At 42.0% G+C, this 14,121-nt stretch overlaps 1 long non-coding RNA gene across 2 annotated transcripts in view; it reads left to right on the top strand.

The window, feature by feature from the left end:
- LOC134336658 (uncharacterized) overlaps positions 1–12,700 on the top strand; it is a 33,966-nt gene extending 21,266 nt beyond the window's left edge. Inside the window, exons 2-4 of one of the 2 annotated variants that reach the window (XR_010015843.1) lie at positions 5,544–5,663; positions 7,549–7,679; positions 12,541–12,700. This is a non-coding gene — a long non-coding RNA (uncharacterized LOC134336658). The remainder of the gene's footprint in view (positions 1–5,543; positions 5,664–7,548; positions 7,680–12,540) is intronic. The other variant, XR_010015844.1, reaches the window with a different exon arrangement.
- Positions 12,701–14,121: the final 1,421 nt, after the last annotated feature.

Here is a 14,121-nt window from a genome sequence, read left to right on the forward strand (position 1 = left end):
TAACTTAATGAAATAAGAAATGGGTTTTGATCTGGACTGACTGAGTTTATTCACCAGACCTTCCGTACTTCAATCAACCCATTCCAAATGGAACAAGCCTATGTAATTTTGTTTAAGTGTTCTTATCTGTGACACCAAATCTGTACACATTGAATAATATCATTCCCAGCCTTCAAGAAATTGCTAGTTTTAACCTTCAGCTCAATTATGAAAGTTTATATGTAGCTATATTTTGCTCAAGCTTCTTGAAAAAATGTCTGCAGTGTAATCTCATTCATTGCATCCCAATCGTTTCCTATTTAATTAAAAAGAGGTTTTATAAGATAAAAGCAGATGGTGTGTTTGCTTTAAAAGACTAACAGCTTTCTTTAATCCTCAGTCATGAAGATAAATATCTGTATTTTGCTGAGTTAAATGCCAAAATGAGTTTACGTTTTTAAAATTTCAATTATTCCATCAATTTATTGAAAAGGGCATAATGATTTTTTACAAGTACAGTACTGTGCAAAAGTCTCAGGAACACATATATAATTAGTGTGCCTTAGACTTTTGCACTGCACTGCATTTGTCAAAGTGGAGCTGAGAGCAAGTTTGTTAATCTGGCTGGAGCAAATGATATTGCGAATGGCGAGGGTTGAGTGCCACAGGATGGGTGTGGGACAGGTGGCAGAGAAGCAGTGCTGGGGCAGAGGGTGGTGTGGGTGCAGACACATCCAGCCCTGAGACACCAGGAGAGGCCACTTTTATTCCAAATAATTGATTAATTGATCATTACAGAATGTCTCTCCGGTGCTCCCAGCTTCCTCCTCAATCCCTTCCTCTTTTCCCTACCGTGACTCCCCTCTCCCTGTCCACTTCCCTCTCTCAGTCCACAATAGAGACCCATATCAAAATCAGTTTTATCATCACTCACATATATCATTAAGTTTGTTTCTTTTTGCGGCAGCAGAACAGTGCAATACATGAAATTACAACAGTACTGTGCAAAAGTCTTAGGCACTCGAGCTATATATATGGAGCTAGGGTGCCAAAGACTTTTGCACAGTACTGTATGTGTACAGTTATGTTTCACAGGAAAATTGTACATATGTAAGATTTTTTAGATAACCCATGTTTTGCTCAGAGTCTATCATTAGCCCACACTTATACTTAATCAAGTGTACCTACCATTCATGCTCCATCTTCTCATCATTTCTTCATCTTGCTCTTCAGTCTGTTCCTTCATAAAGTGTGTGTGTGTGTGTGTGTGTGTGTGTGTGTGTGTATGTCTCCTGGTGGAGTCGTCGGAGCACCGTCATGACTACTATGTCATCTGAAGTTGGGCATCTGAAACCTGGCAGAGCCTATCCCTCTCCAGGTTTTTTTTTAACGAGGTCGAGTTGTTAGCTCAACACTCAACCCAGGCACGGATGGAGCCAGCCGGATTCGAACTCGGGACCCCTCACCCCAAAGTCCAGCGCTGATGCCACTACACCACCAGCCGGTTCATAAGATGTTTGTTATCGGGTTATTCTTCTCTTAGATCATGGTTTTCGACAAAAGAAACCAGGTGGCCCATTATGTCTTCTCAATAGAAGAGAGACATTGTTAGTCTCACCTCCCATTCTTTCTCTTTGCCAGGAACTTGTTGTCCGTTAAGTACTTACTCATTTTCTTTTTGAAGGCTTCTAGTAAATCTGGAACAGGTTGTGAAACAAGATCAAGAAATACTGAGAAGATGGGGCATGAATGGTAGATATATTTGATGAAGTATGAATGTGGGTTATGAATCCATGAAAGGTGGAGGCAACTGGTGCAGCATTTGTCTGTACAGCGCCCCAACAACCCAGGTGGGTTGCAGGATCTGTAACTGTAACCATGGGATAGTGATACACTCTGGTTCCTTCATGTTATTACATCCGGGAGTGGTAGTGCGGATAAGCTCGCACTACCTATTAAATGGTCCCAATGGAGTGCATCTCAAATAGCCTCTGACAACCAAGTTCTTCTCCCGGCCTTCATGTGTGGCTTAGCTACTGAGCCTGGCAGAACCATTTCTACTGACAGGAGAAGAGGCAAAGACTGATTACTGGCACCTTAAAACCGGTCTCTTCAGGCAGATGAGGCTCATCAGCTGTGGTCAACTGGATCCTAGACTTCCTGACTGGGAGACCTCAGTCAGTCTAGATCGGGAGCAGCATTTCGGGGCCCTGCAGGGCTGTGTGCTCAGTCCACTGCTGTTCACTCTGCTGACCCACAACTGTGCTGCAACACACAGCTCAAACCACATCATCAATTTCGCCGATGACACGACCGTGGTGGGTCTCATCGGCAAGGACGACGAATCAGCATACAGAGAGGAGGTGCAACGGCTAACGGACTAGTGCAGAGCCAACAACCTATCTCTGAATGTGAACAAAACAAAAGAGATGGTTGTTGACTTCAGGGGAGCACGGAGCCACCACTCTCCGCTGAACATTGACGGCTCCTCCATTGAGATTGTTAAGAGCACCAAATTTCTTGGTATTCACCTGGCAGAGAATCTCACATGGTCCCTCAACACCAGTTCCATAGCAAAGAAAGCCCAGCAGTGTCTCTACTTTCTGTGAAGGCTGAGAAAAGTCCATCTCCCACCCGCCCACCATCCTCACCACATTCTACAGAGGATATATCAAGAGCATCTTGAGCAACTGCATCACTGCCTGGTTTGGAAATTGCACCATCTTGGATCGCAAGACCCTGCAGCGGATAGTGAGGTCAGCTGAGAAGATCATCGGGGTCTCTCTTCCCGCTATTACAAACATTTACACCACACGCTGCACCCGCAAAGCTATCAGTATTGTGAAGGACTCCACGCACCCCTCACACAAACTCTTCTCCCTCCTGCCATCTGGTAAATGGTACTGAAGCATTCAGGCACTCACGACCAGACTGTGCAACAGTTTCTTCCCTCAAGCCATCAGACTCCTCAATACTCAGAGTCTAGACTGACATCTACATCATTTATTATTATATTGTAATTTGTCCTCTACTGTGTCTATTGTCTTGTTTATTAATTATTGCACTGCCCTGCACTGTTTTGTGCACTTTATCTAGTTCTGTGCAGGTCTGTAGTCTAGTGCAGTTTTTATCTTTGTTTTACGTAGTCTAGTGTAGCCTTGTGTTGTCTCACATAGTCTAGTGTAGTTTTGTGTTGGTTCATGTAGAACCATGGTCCTGGAGGAACGTTGTTTCATTTTTACTGTGTATTGTACCAGCAGCTTGTGGTCGAAATGACAATAAACTTGACTTGACTTGACTTGTTTGCTGTTCATCTAGGAGAAGAAAAACTCTGATCTCAAACGTCTGCTGCCTTGTGGCTATACTCAATTACTGGGAAGGCTTCTGCAGTAAACCCTAGTGGAAAATCCCGAGAGGGAGTCCCCAAGGCAGTCCTGTGTTGCGTTCAACACTGACTAGCAACTCCTGTGATGCTGCTGGTGCCAAACTGTATTGATCTCTGTTGTTCCTTTGCATTCTTCAGCTGCATGGAGAGGGGGAGCCAACTACGTGGGCAGCAGCTTGCTCCCCATATCCTACTGCCCTGGCTTGCGTACTGGCTTGCGTACTGGCTTGCATACTGGCTTGCGTACTGGCTTGTGTACTGGTTTGCATACTGGCTTGCGTACCATGTAGACTGCTGGGACACAACATCCATGGTCGACCCCAACCAATGGATAGATTCTGAACAGAACATGGGTTATCAGAAAAATTGTAGGTATGAAGAATTTTCCTGCGAAATATACTGTAACTGTACATGCGCATTTAAAAGATTATTATTCTTCTTTAAATAAAAGGATACAATAACTGAAATTACAAAAAATAATCTATTTATCAAAATGTAAACTAATTTTGGCATTTAACTTGGCAAAATACAAATATTGTTCATATTTAGTGGCTTTTATATGGTACGATTTACAATAACAAAGAACACTCATGCTTCTTCCACTATTTTGTGTATTGCTTTATTTCTACTGATGTTTGATTATTAACTCTCAGCCATTAGAAACATTTCTTTTTCATTCCTTCAGATTTCGGATTTCTGATTCCGATGAATTTATCATATGTGCAATGAAACATACGGTGAAATGTATCGTTTGCATCGACATCCAGCACGACTTAAGGGATGTGCTGGGAGTGGCCCACAAATGTTACCACATGTTCCAACATCAACATAGGATGTTAACCATCTTCGCAAAACAACATGTAACAACAATAGCAGAGCAACGGCAAACCAGGTCCATTTCCTCCCTGACGCCCACTTAAGTACACACTCAGACAGTTCTCTAACCCCAGGACAGACCCTCTCCAGGCCTCCATTGGATTCATGGACTCACAGACATTGGGCTTCGACTTCCCTAGTGGGCATGCAGATATGCAGACGCAAGGCTTTGGCCATTGGGCTTTGATCTTCAATATTGACCCAGGACTCACTGATGAGGACCCTGAACTCCAGACCTAGAACTCTGGACTCACTGATGATGAGACCCCGAACACTAAGCTCAAAGTCCAGTCTCACTGACTGGCACACTTATAGGATCACATGGCACTTGTGTCTCTTGCCTGTATGAGGCACATTTCACCATATCCACAACCTTCTCCACATTTTCATCATAATTGTCAGCTAAATGTCTTATTCTGAAATCTATCATGGTAGTTGTTGTTCAAAATTCTCTCTAAAATCATCTGGCCAGGAAGTCCTAAGCAATGGTAAAACCAATAACTGTGCAGCTAAGCATATACTGCTCAACAAGAATCGTCCCCATTGAAATTACAGACGAATGGAAGTTTTATTTGTAATAGCCACTTCTACCATATTGGCAATCGGTACTGTTGCCTGGCAAGACCATTGGGTCTCACTTTGGTTTAGAACAAACAAGATAGCCATTACTACCAATATATAATGGCTTCTGCCGCTGCTTTCACGTGTATTTTGGCATCACTGCACCAAGGAAGTCATAGTTCCTCCCTCTGATCTCAAGAAGTCTTAGAATAATCCATCAACAGAGAATGTCAAGCGGACAGCTAAGATCATCTGCATCATGACAAGAACAGCAGATAGGATATGGAAGTCCTCATCAATATTTAATCCCTTAGTAAATAAACACGAAAGATACTGATGTAAAAATTTGTTCTCAGTCATGTGCTAAGCTTGTGTCTTTATAACATTTGGGCATTGTAACTTGCTTTTTTATTCATACCACTGAAAACAATAGACCTAACTTTCCAGAGTTCAAGGCATGTACTTTGCTCTATCTGTTGTTAATCTTTGATCAGGGACAAATTTCTATGCTGCTCATTATGTTGTGGTAGAAACTTGCTGTGTGTGAATTGTCTGCCACCCATATTTGTTGAATTACTGTATATATTGCAAGCCTGTCTTTCTCTCACTTTTCTGCCCCTTGTTTAGAAGTAGTATCAGGTGTACTGTCACATATAAGCCGTGAGATGTGTTATTTTTGTGGCAGTACAATGGAAAACTTCTAGCATTCTATTCTCAGTCCAATTACTGCTTTTCACACCAGTTACATCAGAGGGAGCCACCTGACATGAAGAGAACGGCCAGTGACAAGTGACAGATGATCAACTTATGTTGGGCAACACAAGAGAATTAAAATGGAAATATCACCATACGCCATTTTCAGGTATAGCATTCGCTACTATTATTCATAAGCTATGTTAGAGTCATAGAGCCATAGTAAAGTACAGCACAGAAGCAGACCCTTCCACCCATCTAGTTTGTGTTGAAAAACTTAAACTGCCTACTCCCACCAACCTGCACCGGGACCATCCAGTCAATATATGAAATGTTAAAATCACCTACTATAAAACCTTATGCTTCTTGCAGACGTCTTTGGTCTCTAATTTTTTTTCTTCTATATCCTGCAGATTGTAGGGTGGTGTATAATGTAGCCCCATTAACATAGTCATACCTTTCTTATTCCTCAGATCCACCCATAGTGTCTCACTAGACGAGTTCTCCAGTCTGTCCTGACTAAGCACTGCTGTGACATTTTCCCTGACTAATAACGGCAGCTCTCCTCCTCTAATCCCTCCCGCTCTGTTGTGTCTACACCGATAGGACCCCGGGATATTGAGGTGCCAGTTCTGTTCCTCCTGCAACCAAGCCTCACTAATGGCTACAACGTCATACTTCCAGGTGTTGATCCATGCCCTGAGCTCATCTGCCTTTCCTACGATACTCCTTGCATTGAAATATGTGCAGTGCAGGACCATGCTCAACCTTTTGATTCCTAACTTTGTCTGAGGTCTTAACAACATCTGTCTCCACAACCTCTCCACTATCTGTTCCAGCACTCTGGTTCCTATCTCCCAATCTCCCAGCTAGTCTAGTTTACCCCCCCCCCACCGTACAGCATGAGCAAACCTTCCCACTATGATGTTAGACCCCCCCAACTTTAGGCACAAACAATCTCTCCTGTACAGGTCCCACCTTCCCTGGAAGAGAGTCCAATGATCCAAAAATCTGACTTGGTCCCTCCAACATTAACTGCTTAGCCATGTGTTAAACTGTATAATCTTCCTACTTGTGGTCTCTTAGCATGTGGCACAGGTAGAGATCCTAAGATCACAACCCTGAAGGTCTTGCCCTTTTATGTAGCACCTAACTCCCTGAACTCACTTTGCAGAACCTCATCAGTCATCCAACCCATGTCATTGGTATCTACATGGACCATGACTTTTGGTTGCTCACCCTCCCACTTAAGAATGCTGAGGAGTTGATCCAAGATGTCCCGGATCCTGGCACCCAGGAGGCACCATGCCATCCCGGAATTTTGTTTTCGTTTCCAGAACTCCTTCCTGTTCCCCCGACTAATGAATCCCTATTTCCACAGCTGGCTTCTTCTCCCCCCGTTTCCCTTCAGAGCTAGAGACCTGACCACTGTGACTTTTGTCTGCTAGGTCACTCTCCTCCCCCAGCGGTATCCAAAGTGGTATACATGTCGTTGATGGGGATGTCCACTGGGGTTCTCTGCACTGGTTGTTTAACTCCTTTCCTATTCCTGACTGTCACTCAGCTTCTTGTATCCTGCACCATCAGTGTAACTACCTCTCTATAAATCCTCTCTATAATCCCCTCAGCCTCCCAAATGATCCAGAGTTCATCTAGTTCCAGCTTCAGCTCCTTAACGCTGTGTGTAAGAAGCTGCAGCTGGATGCACTACTCACAGTTGTGGTCATCAGGGAAACTAGAGGTCTCCCTGCCTTCCCACATCCCTTAAGAGGAGCAGTCAGCTGATCCTGGTGTAATTTTTTAAATATAGTTTGAGCAGCTTATTTCCATTCTGTTTATAATATAATAGTTCATATTTCTGCTACATTTCCTTGAGGAAATGAAGAAAAGTCAATTTTAGGAGTTAAAAAATAAATGCTTGACAAATGAAGTGGTAAAAATAATGAAAATTATTTCATGATAACCAATAAGAACACAATTGAGATTTTACAATTTGCTTAATCTATTAGTCAGAAACCTTAATTTACTATGTTTTATCTTTGGTATTACTCAAGAAGAAAATTATCGGAAAAGGCAGCTTTCTGGAAGGTAATTGTTCGCAGCAAAATGATGGTATCTATAATTCCACTGGAATCTACTAATGGCCAAGAGAAGAGATAAGTTTGTTTGAAAAATAAAACAAAAGGTAGATTTGTAAAATTTAGTTTTTTAAACACCAAGTTTGTAACCTATTGTAGTTCATACTATAAGTCTGGAGCGATCCAATTTATGATTTTGAAACTTGGATTATGGTTTTAGATAATTCAAAGATTGTGGCATTCATTTCAATGAGTTAAACAAGGTATTTTTCTAAACTCATAAAAATACACTAACAGTCCTTGGTGCTTAATTTCTCATTTAATATCATTGCTGATTCGATTGTAACCTTAATTCCACATCTAATTTTTATATCTTTGTACTCACCTGCTTATCAGGCAAGTATTTATTTGCCTTTGCTTTAAAAATATTCAAAGACTCTGCTTATATTAAGGTTCAAGGTTCATTTTATTGTAAAGTATGCATGTATAATACAACACTGATGTTCGTCTTCTCCAGATAGCCATGAAATATAGAAAAACATGGAGGTTGTTCAAAGAAAAGACATCAACCCCCCTTTCCTTCATAAAAAAGAAAAAGAAACAGAACTCTGAAGCCCCCATCCCCCCAAAAACTCTCCCTTGCACAAAAATCTAACAGATCACCCACCTGAAAAATGACAGCTAGACCATCAAAAACTCCCAACCCCCTCCCTCACAAAAAATGTGAGACTCCCAAACCCCTCCCTCGCAGAAAAGAACAGTGATAATAGCATCAAACCCCCAACCCCTTCCCTCACACACAGAACACTAACAGATCGCCCACACAGTAAAACACCAACAAGAGCATCAACTCCTCCCTCACACCAAAAGCAACATGTATCGCCCATCCATCATTCAGCAACAAGAAAGAAAACATCAAAAACAGAAGGAGACCAATATAAACTACAGTCCAATAAACACACAAATCTGAGAATTTTGAAAACATTCTCCCTCCAGTATCGAGGAGAGCAGCTGCACGCACCCAGTCCCTCCATGAAGAGTCGCTGACCTGACTATTGACCCCATGGCCTCCGTGGAGAACAACCACTGACCTCCTCCGCATTCCCTTCCATGCTTCAATTTTCGTCAATGCTTCCAAATGGAGTCATTCATGACCTGGAGCCTCGCCTCTGGTCTTCTCCACGAGGCAGCTCGTACTGTCAGTTCTCTCTGGGACCCCGCCTCTGCCTTATCCACAGGGCAGCTTCGTACTCTTGGACCTCTCCAAGTTTGATCATTCGATCAAATTCCAAACTGCACGTCACAGCCTCCAAGAGTTTCCAACACATAATCAAGACAAATAAGAAGAAGCAGAAAATGTAGAGGAAGTGTAATAATTGAAGAGATTGGCTATCTGAAAGATGTCACCCAAGGAATTGTTATATTACCATTTGAAGAGTTCCAAAGACTGTAGGATGCAGCACCTCTGATCTTGTTGCTTGTACAGAAATGGAAAACTGGGCTTAATTTTCAAATCAAATTTGAAACTTAAGTTTAACACATGGCTAATGAGATGGGGCAGGAGAGAAGGCTTCATGTTATTATATCTTTGGGCTCTCTTGTCGAGAAGGTGGGACCTGTACCGAAGGGACAGTCTGTACCTGAACTGGAGGGGGGACTAATAATCTAGTGGGTATATTTGCTAGTGTTTCAAGGGTGGGTTTAAACTAGAGTTGCATGGTGATGGGAACCAGAGTGCCAGACAGATTGTAGAGTAGTTGTGGAGAAATTTGTTGTTAAGTCTACATACAAAGTCAGGAATCAAAAGGTTGAACATCTCTGAGTTGTATACTGTATGTTTCAATGCAAAGAGTATTGTAGCTTAGGTCATGGATCAGCACGTGGAATTATGGCATTGTAGCCAATAGTGAGACTTGATTGCAGGAGGGGCAGGACTGACAGCTTCAGGGTTCTGTGGCTTCATCTTGATAGATGTCTATCCATGGCCTCCTCTACTATCAAAATGAAGCCACACTCAGGTTGGAGGAACACCTTATATTCCATCTGGGTAGCCTCCAACCTCATGGCATGAACACTGACTTCTCTAACTTCCGTTAATGCCTCTCCTCCCATTCTTACCCCATCCCTTATTTCTTACTTTCTTTCTTTTCCTTTTTTTCTCTGTCTCTTTTTTCTCTCTCTGTCCCTCTCACAATAACTCTTACCTTTTCTCCATCTTCCTCTGGCGCTCCCCTCCCCCTTTCTTTCTCCCTAGGCCTCACATCCCATGATGCTCTCCCTTCTCCAGCCTTGTACCCCTTTTGCCAATCAACTTTCCAGCTCTTAGCTCTATCCCTCTCCCTCCTGTCTTCTCCTATCATTTCGGATCTCCCCCTCCCTCTCCCGCTTTGAAATTTCTTACTATCTTTTCTTTCAGTTAGTCCTGACGAAGGGTCTCAGCCTGAAACATTGATAGTGCTTCTTCCTATAGATGCTGTCTGGCCTGCTGCGTTCCACCAGCATTTTGTGTGTGTTGCTTGAATTTTCAGCATCTGCAGATTTCCTCGTGTTTGCGAAGAAGAGACCAAAGTACTTTTCACCATAAACACTTACAAAGTGCTTTACCACTGTAATAGGATGATTTTTGAGATAGCATCTGCACCTGCACCCTAGCAGAAAGCTATGGCCCAATTGCTGCAAGGCTGTGCAGGTGTTCAGTGTTACCTGGATGACATCATTGTTACTGATAAGGATGACAAGGAACATCTCCAAAATCTCAAGACAGTGTTAAAAAGATTAGAAGATTATGCGCTCAGAGCACAATGTAACAAGTGTGAATTCTTTAAACCATGCATCACCTACTGTGATCACACCATTGAAGTCCTTTTTGGGATTTGTCAATTACTATAACAGGTTCCTGTCAAACCTGGCTACTATGCTTAACCCCTTCAACCCATTGCTGCAGATTGGGAAGAAATGGCGATGGACAAAGCTGTGTGAGGATGCTTTCAAAACGGTAAAGGAAATCATGACGTCAGACACTGTACTCACACATTATGATCCCGTTTGTCCAATGAAGCTTACCAGTGAAGCCTCGCCTCATGATATATGTAGGTGCAGTTCTGTCACATGCTACGAGTGATGGGTGTGCACACCCCACAGCATTTGCATTAAGTTCCTCTACTGCTGCAAAGAAAAATTACATACAAGTTGATAGAGAGGTCCTGAGTCTGGTTTGGGATGTAAAACATTTTAATCACTAGTTGTATGGGAGAGAGTTTACCCCTGTTACTGATTATCAGCCACTGGTGTCCATTTTCAATCCACAGAGGGGAGTTCCACTAACAGCTCAGCACAAATGCAGAGATGAGCTCTGTTCCTTGGAGGACACAATTACAAGATTGAATTCAAGAGAATGACTAATCATGGAAATGTGGATGGATTGTCCAATTTACCTATGGAAAAGAAACTACTGGGAAAATTTACTAAAAAGGACACTCCTCTGGATGTATTCTTCCTAACACAAATCAAATGTTTCCCTATTACAGCAGAGATGATCAAAATGGAAACCAGAAAATTCCCCACACTGCCTCAGGTCTAGATGGCCACAAAAAATGGCTGGAGTGTGCAGAAGAAATTCCAGTTGGCTCAAAGCTTTGTCTGGTGACCTGGGATAGTCAGCAGATTGAACAGCTCACCATGCAATGTTCAGGATGCTAACACACCCAGAAAATGCTAAGAATAGGTCTCTCCATCCCTGGGAATGGCCTGAATTTCCCTGGCAGAGGATTCTTGTGGATTTTGCTGGACCGTTCATGGACACACATTTCTTTACAGTACTGAATGCAGCTACAAAGTGGCTGGAAGTGTTCCCAATAGCCTCCACTATGCCTTGCAGACTGTTGATGAGTTGAGAAGCCTGTTCTCAAGGACTGTTGTCCCAGAACACTCAGTCAGTGACAATGGCCCACAGCGTGTTGTAGAACAGTTTCAGTCATTCCTGAAAGTGAATAGATTAAGACATATTACATGTGCACCGTACCACCCTGCTAAAACATCTGGGTAGAGAAGTTTGCCCAGAGTCTAAAGAATGCTCTACAAGCAATGTCATGTGAACACACTACACTGACACTGAAGCAGAAGCTCACCATTTTCATTCTTGTATATCACAATGTAGCACATTCCACAGCCAACAACTCACCAGACACACTGTTCCTGCGTCAGCCCGTGCACTCTTCCTTAGATCTCCTCAAGCCCAATCTCAGAAGGAGAATGCAAAATAATCAGCTGAGACAAATTGAGGGCTCCTCAAACAAGGAGTCTTGATGCTTCTCTCCTGGACAAGCAGTCCTGGTGAGGGACTGCAGACATGATCAAAAGTGGGTATTTGGAAAGATTAAGGACAGAGCTCGGCCACTGCCCTAGACAGTGGAGACTGTATCTGCTGTCATCTGGAGATGACACATTGATGCATTGAGAAGGGCAGAGGCAATTGTTAGAGAAGAAGGGTGTCCAGAGCTGCCAGCACCTCTCTCTGCAGTAGCAGAGTTGATTCCTACAACCACCATGGAGAAGCCCCACTGCCTGAGATTGTTTCACAGCCACAAGTCTCACCTGCCAAGCAGAGTGACCACTCCCCACCCCGCTCACGCCCCCACCCCCCGCCACATCAGTAATGACATTATCCCATAAGAGTAAGAAATCCTCCAGAGTGATTAAATCATTAGGTCTGAATGGGACAATTTAAAGTTTACTATGCAGTGGATGTCTATATAGCAGTTGCATTATATAGTATACTGTATATACCATATTTGTATATATGATGACTAGAAAGCAATGTATTATATATTTAAATAGAGAAGGATTCTATATTGAGTTGGAGTTTATAGCTAAACAGGTGTAGTGTATTTAATACTTCAATAATATTTGAGTAATATTTTAAATATATTGTTTGATTAGACATTTCTTTGTTTGCAAAATCCATTACAGGTTACGTGTCACTTCTTCCTGTGGTTCAAATGTCTGTGATCCTGTCAAACTCCTAGTGGACCTCTTCTGCCCGATGTCATTATAGGGATTGCAGCCAATATGCAGTAGCTGTGAAGATTCCAGAATACAGCATCCAGATTCTCCACAATACCTTTTTTCCCCAGACATCATATTTCTAACAACTCTGTACATGTAGCTACACATGAGGCAATGTAATGACAAATTTCAATTATTAAAATTTTGATTTGACAAATGGAGGTTATTGTTATTTGATAGTTAAGGATAATGCACAAGAAACCTGAAAATACTGGTCGTTCACATTTCTAGAGATAGTTTTTCGAACATAATACTGTAAAAAAGATAGTGAGTTTTACTCTAATCTATGTTTTCTGTTCAAACAACAATCCCAAGATAAATTATTAATTGAGCATTAATTATATTATCTTTCAAAACATTCAATTCACTTAAATAGAATGTGAATTACTTTTTTATGTACTGATAAGGCACTATACACAAGTTCTGGTTTATCGGTATAAATGAAACAATACACAGCTTTTTGGTCTGTTATTTGGATTTTATTTCCATTTAATATTTTATTCAACCTGTAAAACAGAACTGTGCTTAATTCGTACTTACAATATTACATTGTTGTTTTTCAAAATTAGGAATATTTCCCTTTTTTTATTAAAACAAATAAAATGAATTTACATTCATCTGAAGGTTGCTAAGCAGCAGAATTTCTTTAGACATGGCATTACACCTTTCTCCACACGCTAACGATCTCTAGTTTCTGGCTCAGTGACAGGAAAACCCATGTCTTGCCAAAAACAAGCTCTCCTTCATATTAGTTAGAATAATCATCACTTTTGTAACTGAAATTGCTTCATAGTCATAAGCATATTTTGTTTTAGAATACAAGAACATCTGGACAGCAAAGATGAATACATCAGAATGCTCTTTATTGACTATAGCTCAGCATTCAATGCCATCAGCTTCTCAATACTAATCAATAAGCATCAAGACCCAAGCTTCACTACCGCCTTGTGCAACTGGATCCTCGATTTCCTCACTTTCAGACCCCAGTCTCTTTGGCTTGGCAACAACTTCTCCTCCACAATCTCCATCAGCACAGGTGAACCACAAGGCTGTATGCATAGCCCTGTGCTCTACTCACTTTACACTTATTACTGTGTGACTAAGCTCAGCTCCAATGTCATATTCAAGTTTGCTAATGATAATGTAGGTTTACATAAATAAAACGGCGTGAGGCATTTTACATTTAAGGGAAAGTGTAGCAACTAACTTTATTGTCAACCAAACATGGAACATAAAGTTTGGTAGAAACCTACAGGTTATTATGTCATCATGTTAGATACAGCCTCTTAAAGTGAACCCCAACTCAAGGTCAGTGGCTGTGAATTATGCACATGCTTCCACCAATTACATTGCCCTACACAGGCAGTCCCATAACTCACCAAAACTGGCATTGTGAGCCTGTATGGAGCTCGCCCGGCTGGGGTTCCATGTTCCATGGGCGGAGCGGACAGCAGGCACCTCTGACTCGTGCAGAAGTGTGTTGAC

Source organism: Mobula hypostoma, chromosome 2 (genome assembly GCF_963921235.1).
Source record: "Mobula hypostoma chromosome 2, sMobHyp1.1, whole genome shotgun sequence".
NCBI classification, from domain to species: domain Eukaryota; kingdom Metazoa; phylum Chordata; class Chondrichthyes; order Myliobatiformes; family Myliobatidae; genus Mobula; species Mobula hypostoma.